The sequence below is a fragment of the Garra rufa genome, chromosome 12 (assembly GCF_049309525.1).
Source record: "Garra rufa chromosome 12, GarRuf1.0, whole genome shotgun sequence".
NCBI lineage: Eukaryota > Metazoa > Chordata > Actinopteri > Cypriniformes > Cyprinidae > Garra > Garra rufa.
In genome coordinates, this window is record NC_133372.1 from 25805537 (window position 1) to 25813861 (window position 8325).

Here is an 8325-nt window from a genome sequence, read left to right on the forward strand (position 1 = left end):
TATAATAAGCTTTAAGTCAATCCAGTCGTGTCACTGTGTCTTCTTCATTTACATTTCACATCACTAGTAATTTGGTATTTTTACTTTTACTTTGAAATAGATCTTATTCAAACACCTTTTTTGCCACTAGCAATATTCTTTTGTTAAAAGTGACATATTTTATTGATACATTTTCACCACACCCTTTAAACATGCTCTGTCTAACAGTACAGATAGTCTATTTTAAGATTTTGTATGCATTATATTAACTTCTGTATAAAACCAGAGATATGCCATATGTTATACTGGGTACAAAAGGTTTCATCTGTTGCAGTCATATGCATCTAATACGTCTTGTTATTATTTAGTAAGCAGAAGTCAAATTAAACCCAGATACAATGTCAATAATGCACTGTTATTTTAGATAGAACTTTCACTTACCATGAGCAAATAGCTGGGAATGATGTAGTGGGATTCCAGTTCATAACTTGTATAATGGAGACTCTTCCTGTAAAGCCAGAATGTGAGAATTCATCTGTGAGCTCTGCAGCTTTATAGGTCTTGACTGCACATCAGTGCCACCTAGGCTTTAACACAAGTAGATCTGGTTGGTTCTTGCTGGGTAGGAGGGGCTCCTGGACCATGTGAAAAACACAACAGATTGTATTTAAATAAAATAATAATTTTATTAAAGTAAATAATAATTTATTAAATATCAATCATTTTTATATCACTTACATTTTGAAATTATGTGTGCTAAACTTTTATAAAGAGTACATAAATAGTAACATTTCTGCAGGTGTCAGTGGACTGCAACATGAGCACAAAAGCTGAAGACACTGCTAAGTTTCAAAGAACCACCGGCCCAATTTTCATGTTCGAGTGCAAGAGTCAGATGACAGGCTCTAATATAACAAACCAAATGCTTCAAGTAAATCCAGCACAGAAGGTGCAAGCTCTTCGCCAATCAGATTGCCAGACTCCAGCGCTCAGATAAGGAAAGTCTGCCAGCAAATGACAGGCCTACTGTTGCTGTTTTGCAGTCATGCACAGCATCAAAAAGGAAGGAAGTGAGACTCACATTTACCAAAGCTCGGCCAATAAAGATTCATCTCATAACTGCCATCAGATTGTAAACAAAACCACTGATGTTTATAACCCAGTTACCTGCTTAATAGTGCGAATACTTTTGGCTTGGGAAACATGTTATGTAAAAGGTGTTCATTAAAATAAATGTCACAACATGCATTAAAGGAATTGTTTTTGCCAAAAATTACAATTTGCTAAAAAAAAAAAAATTCACCTTCAGGCCATTCAGCATGTAGATAAGTTGAGTTTGGTGAAATTTTGATGGATCCTCTGCAGTGAATGGGTGCCGTCAGAACGAGAGGTCAAACTGAACTCTCATTCTCATTCTGAACTGAATTGAAAAAAAAATGCCTGTTTGTAATAAACATGCATCAAAACGTTGCTTCTAGTCCTCCATGCATTAGTTACAATGAATAGTTCACCCAAAAAACAATTTTGTCATCATTTACCATCATGTCGTTCCAAACCTGTATGAGTTTCTTTCTTATGTTGAACACAAAAGGATTTTGAAGAAAGTTGGTAACCAAACAGTTGATGGTCCCCATTGACTTCTATAGTATTTTTTTCCGTACTATGGAAGTTGATGGCTACCATCAAACACTGTATCTATAAACCAGAGCTTTAATCATATAATTTCCTTTATAAGGAGAGATAATGTTAAATTGTGTGAGAACATGCCTTCATAAGAAGAATTTTTAAACAGTTGATGGTCCCCATTGACTTCTATAGTATTTTTTCCATACTATGGAAGTTAATGGCTACCATCAAACACTGTCTCTTTAAACCAGAGCTTTAATCATATAATTTCCTTTATAAGGAGAGATAATGTTAAAATTGTGTGAGAACATGCCTTCATAAGAAGAATTTTTAAACAGTTGATAGTCCCCATTGACTTCTATAGTATTTTTTCCATACTATGGAAGTTAATGGCTACCATCAAACACTGTCTCTTTAAACCAGAGCTTTAATCATATAATTTCCTTTATAAGGAGAGATAATGTTAAAATTGTGTGAGAACATGCCTTCATAAGAAGAATTTTTAAACAGTTGATGGTCCCCATTGACTTCTATAGTATTTTTTCCATAATATGGAAGTTAATGGCTACCATCAAACACTGTCTCTTTAAACCAGAGCTTTAATCATATAATTTCCTTTATAAGGAGAGATAATGTTAAAATTTTGTGAGAACATGCCTTCATAAGAAGAATTGTGAAACAGTTGATGGTCCCCATTGACTTCTATAGTATTTTTTTCCATACTATGGAAGTTAATGGCTACCATCAAACGCTGTCTCTTTAAACCAGAGCTTTAATCATATAATTTCCTTTATAAGGAGAGATAATGTTAAATTGTGTGAGAACATGCCTTCATAAGAAGAATTTTTAAACAGTTGATGGTCCCCATTGAATTCTATAGTATTTTTTCCATAATATGGAAGTTAATGGCTACCATCAAACACTGTCTCTTTAAACCAGAGCTTTAATCAAATAATTTCCTTTATAAGGAGAGATAATGTTAAAATTGTGTGAGAACATGCCTTCATAAGAAGAATTTTTAAACAGTTGATGGTCCCCATTGACTTCTATAGTATTTTTTTCCGTACTATGGAAGTTAATGGCTACCATCAAATACTGTCTCTTTAAACCAGAGCTTTAATCATATAATTTCCTTTATAAGGAGAGATAATGTTAAAATTGTGTGAGAACATGCCTTCATAAGAAGAATTTTTAAACAGTTGATGGTCCCCATTGACTTCTATAGTATTTTTTTCCATACTATGGAAGTTAATGGCTACCATCAAACACTGTCTCTTTAAACCAGAGCTTTAATCATATAATTTCCTTTATAAGGAGAGATAATGTTAAATTGTGTGAGAACATGCCTTCATAAGAAGAATTTTGAAACAGTTGATGGTCCCCATTGACTTACATAGTAGTGAAAGAAATACTATGGAAGTCTATGGGGACCATCAACTGTTTAATTACCAGCATTCTTTAAAACATCTTTGTTTATCGTCAGCATAAGAAAGAAACTCATACAGGTTTGGAACGACATGAGCGTGATTAAATGATGACAAGATTGTCATTTTTAGGTAAATTATCTCTTTAATGATGGATTTGTTTCTTAAAAGACATTAACTGATGGACTTGAGTCAAGTGGATTAGTTGTGGATTATTGTCATGTTTTATCTGCTGTTTGAACTCTCATTCTGACAGCACCCATTCACTGCAGAGGATCTACTGATGAGCAAGTGATATAATGCTAAAAACTCATTTATACCTTCAATTGCCTGATTTTTTTTTTTTTTTTTTTTTAGCAAATTCTCATTTTTGGGTCAACTTTTTTCTTCAAGCATGTAATAAACTGCTGGAATAAGCCTATAACATGCTCAATTACACGTAAAATGCACAGCGACACACCGCAGAGCTCAGGGTCACGGGGTCACATGCTGCATGCATCAGCTGCATCGATTTCTGCCTCATCGACTGCAGTCTCCTAGACAGAATTCCTAATTTGAGCCACCCAGAGACAAGGAGTAGCATAGTATCATGATGTTCCCGCCTTTATTTTGATTTTCCTTCCAAATATTTTGCCATGAAAAGAAAGAGGAAAAGGAAAGTTGAGCGTAAGAACACCTAACGTGTGGCTGCTCTGAATTAAAACGCTGGCCTCATGCTTCATCCCAGCTGTGGGAAAACCAGCTGCTGCAGGACGAGTGAAGGCTATGTTTAAATAAAAATGAAAAATGAGAGAGGGGAAAAGGCTGCAGGCTGTGCGTCTGCAGTCCTGCCCCTAATACATCAGGACGAGAAACAAGAAAGAATCCCAGATCAGATGAACTCTTTGCTGTACATAAGGGTTTGAGGAAGCTTTGCTTACATATTCAAAGATCACATTATAATAAATGTATTTTTTTTAGCAGATGGAAATGTTTTGTGTGCTACTGTAACTCATGAACAAACCCTCACGTTGTGTACATGCTATGTTAATGACTACAGTGTAATATTACACCTGACCAGCATGTTTTTTGCGGAAGTGTCTATTTTCTTCTTCTGTGTCCCTGAACGGTAACATTGAAATGTGTAGATGGACAGTAAATAAACAGACAAATAAAATAGATCTTAGCTTTAAACAAAGTTGAGTTTGATAATTATTTGAGCCAATTAAATTAGCAGCTGGTGAATGTAGTCATTTTTACCAATTATTTATGATCTTGACAGTCACAGCATTAAGCATCAAGTGAAAACAATGTGAATTTTCCTTTTTACACTAGTGCATTTTTGTTTTAAAATGGCATTTTAAAATGAAACCGATCCGTAGCCTGAAATGCAACCCCGAAGTTTTCGAACTAAAACGGAGTCTGCAGCATTTTCGAAAGGCTTTCGAGGGTCGAAAACGTTGGAGTAGTGTAAACGACAGGTGTAACCATAATAACAGTTATGAATTTTAAAAATGAAAATGCACTAAAACGCAACAAAGAAGTTATAGGGGAGTCTCCAGCGTTTTCAAAAGTCTAGTTTAAATGACAGTAGTTAAACGACAGGCCTAACTAGTGCATTTTCATTTTAAAATGCATAACTTTTGCTACGGTTACACCTGTAGTTTACACTACTCCATCGACCCTCGAAAATGGAGACATTCAAAAACACTGCAGAGTCGGAGCCCATTTTTTAGTTTGAAAACTCCAGGGTTGCGTTTCAGGCTGCGTTTACACTAGTGCGTTTTTATTTTAAAATGCATAAATTTGGCTACGGTTCCCTGTTGAAAAAAACAGCATATGCTGGTTAGGTATGTTTTGATGCTGGGATGCTGGTTTATGCTGGTCCTTGACCAGCAACATGACCAGCTAAGGACCAGCATAAACCAGCTAAAGACCAGCATTAACCAACAAAGGACCAGCATAAACCAGCTAAAACCAGCATCCCAGCATCAAAACATATACCTAACCAGCATATGCTGGTTTTTTCAACAGGGAACCATAGCCAAGTTTATGCATTTTAAAATAAAAATGCACTAGTGTAAACGTAGCCTGAAACGCAACCCTGGAGTTTTCAAACTAAAAAATGGGCTCTGACTCTGCAGCGTTTTCGAAAGTCTCTATTTTCGAGGGTCGAAAATGATGGAGTAGTGTAAACTACAGGTGTAACCGTAGCAAAAGTTATGCATTTTAAAACGAAAACGCACTAGTGTACATGTAGCCTGAAATGCAACCCTGGAGTTTTCAAACTAAAAAATGGGGTGTAACTCTGCAGCATTTTCGAAAGTCTCCATTTTTGAGGGTCGAAAACGCCGGAGTAGTGTAAACGACAGGCGTAACCATAGCAAAAGACGTGTTTTAAAACGAAAATGCACTAGTGTAAATGTAGTCTTAAAGGGACAGTTCACTCAAATATGAAAATTCTGTCATCATTTATTACTTACTGTTGTTGTTTCAAAACTGATTTTTAGTAGTAGTAAATGTAGATAGATAGATAGATGGATATCATTAAAAAATAACATGATGGTATAATACTAAAATAATCCAATTACTCTCCTACATTTGTTTGTGCTGCTAGATGACTAGCATTGTACTTATACATTAAGCAGCGGGTGTCCATGTTTCAGTCTCAAGGCCATTTGTGAATTCTTAGCAGTAATAAGATTGTATAAGTAAACAGGACCATCCAAGAGACCAGGGCAAGTAGGGCTCTGGGCCCCTGGGACTGTGCAAGACCACGTGACCAGCCATACCAGACGGCAGCAAAGCAGGGGGATTTCCAGATTGGTTATTATTGTTGCAGACAGGAAAAGACTCCATTTAGATGCCAGAGATCACTGAGAAAGCCCTCTCACTGTTTGTGGAGGAGCAGCTTTATGGCAGAGGTAATGGAGAATGATCTGCTAGAGAGAGAGAGAGAATGAGGAGAGGATGTGAGAAGAGGAGACGGAGTGGAGGATCATTTCACTTCTCCAGGGGGGCGGTCACAAACATTTCACAGATCTTCATATTGATGAGACTTCTGACAGATGCAAAATGCACTGGATTTCATAAGCTTCAAATAGTTTGTGTGTTTAATAGTGTGTAACTAACTAAATAAATAAAAACTCATACATCTATAATCTGTAAATACTACTATGGCTGCTAAAATATCCTATATTATATTTGTACAAAATACATTTAAATGTGTCTAAGTGTGGCTTTTAATATGTGGAAGAGACATGTTCCTGTTGTGAGCCACAGTACCCTGAGTTATAAATTTGTGCAGCAGCATCCCAGATTACCTAGAATCGATTGATGGATGTAATTTGACACCATCAAACATTCATTCATTCATTCAATCAATCTCTGAAGGAGCAGACAATGGCTAACATTTGTGTTTTCTGTAATGACAGATTATAAATGCATGAGACAGATTAGGGATGCATGAGTCATTTGGCACTCTTCTGATGGTTAAGCGTATGGGCTACTAACACAAAGGTTGCAGGTTTAATTCCAAGCAGCAGTGACCCAGGAACCGGCGTGTTAGTGAGATCACAGTTCTGCTCTATCATCATTTTGCCCTTGAGCGAGGCACTTAACTTCAGTTTGATCCATATATGCAATTACTGCAGTTAATGTAAATGGATTTGGATGAAAAGTGCCTGCTAAAAGATAGACATGCAATATACTGATAAGTACACTGGATGAAAGTTATAACTGTGACCTAAAGTTGCATTTCGAAAATGATTAATAAATGATCATGGTAAATAAATACATTTTAGAATTTAAAAAGAAACCTATTTTCTCTTTTCTATTTTTTCCACTAACTTGTACTTGACTTAGCTTGCTCTCTTTACATGCCATTGCGGAATTGTTACTAATGTTAGCTCTTACGGGATAAATGGCTTGTGATGTTTCTCATTTGCAACTCGCTTTACATAAAAGCGTCTGCTGCTAAATGATCACAAATGTGACAATGAATAACCCGTTTGTAATTACCCCACATAAACCCTTGCGAAATCCAATCCTGAACGTGTATTTGCTAACACCTTTTATGTGTCCTTGACACAGAAAGAGAGAAATAAAACGGATAAGAGGGTATACTCCAGTTCCATGTTTTGTTTAGCACCTTAACGAGGCCTTCAATTGATTGACGTTGGCAGTATCCAATCAGCGCTCGCAAAGCGTCAAGTCCGTGTTCGTTCGGCCCAATCAGCCAATGAGGTGACTTTAAGACGCCATACGGTATTTCAATCGGCCATGTTGGTGAGGTAAAAAGATACACCATTATTTTCCCCGCAGCGCGTAGATTTTAAATCGCGTGAAATATTAAGGCATCACTGGTAAACGCTTCGTTTGATAAGCATATCCGTTATCTTTCATTAGCCCGCCAAAGCATCCGTGTTATTTGCGAATGAGAACAATCTCGGTTCAGCATCTTAACAAAATCGCGACTATGATTGACTAGAACGGACTGCGTGTTTTTCTCGTTCTTCCTTTCTATATTATATCTAAAAGACTGTTTGAATAAATCACTCTGGTGATATTTTACATACCCACTAGTGGAAATATCGGTAAAGGGGCGGGGTTTGAGAACTGTCAATCAAACGTTGAGCAGGTTTCACCAGCGGGGCGTCCACTAACTGCCGCAATATTATATTCATTGAGCGTGACCTTTCTTTCAAATAGAGCAAAAGTTTACGCGCCACCTAAAATAAACAACTAGTACACTTGACCTTAACGCTTGCGTGTCAATTAAACACTCTGGATAGTTTACAAGACTTACCTTTAAGAGAAATTAACAAAAGATTGTTTATGATGAGGTGAAACCACGAGTAGCGACTTGATCAGTGATTATGTAATTGCATATAAGTGTCACCATATGGAAAAAACATTTAATAGTTATTTGAAAAATATAATGACATAAAAACTCCAGCCTTTTTTGCGAGTAAAATTAAATGTTTGAGGTGGTTATGGACCATTATAGATGCCAGGGCCGTGTTAATGTCTTACGTACGCAAGGCGTATCTTTTTCATTTTTTTTAAGGAAAGGATGATGAGCCCATCTAGGCCATCCATCAAGAGGAGGTTGACCAGTATAGTATGGATCGACAGTTATTCCACACATAAATGAGTCAGAGGTTGGTTTGGAGGCGGAGTCTGACTTTGTAGAAATACTGTCTATTGTTCCACCTCGACCAATCAGAGAAGCGGAGTTTTGGCCACACTAACCAATCACTGAAAACCTCCCGCCTCAAAGCTCCGCCCAGTCTTCTATATTAACAGCTCTGCCGCC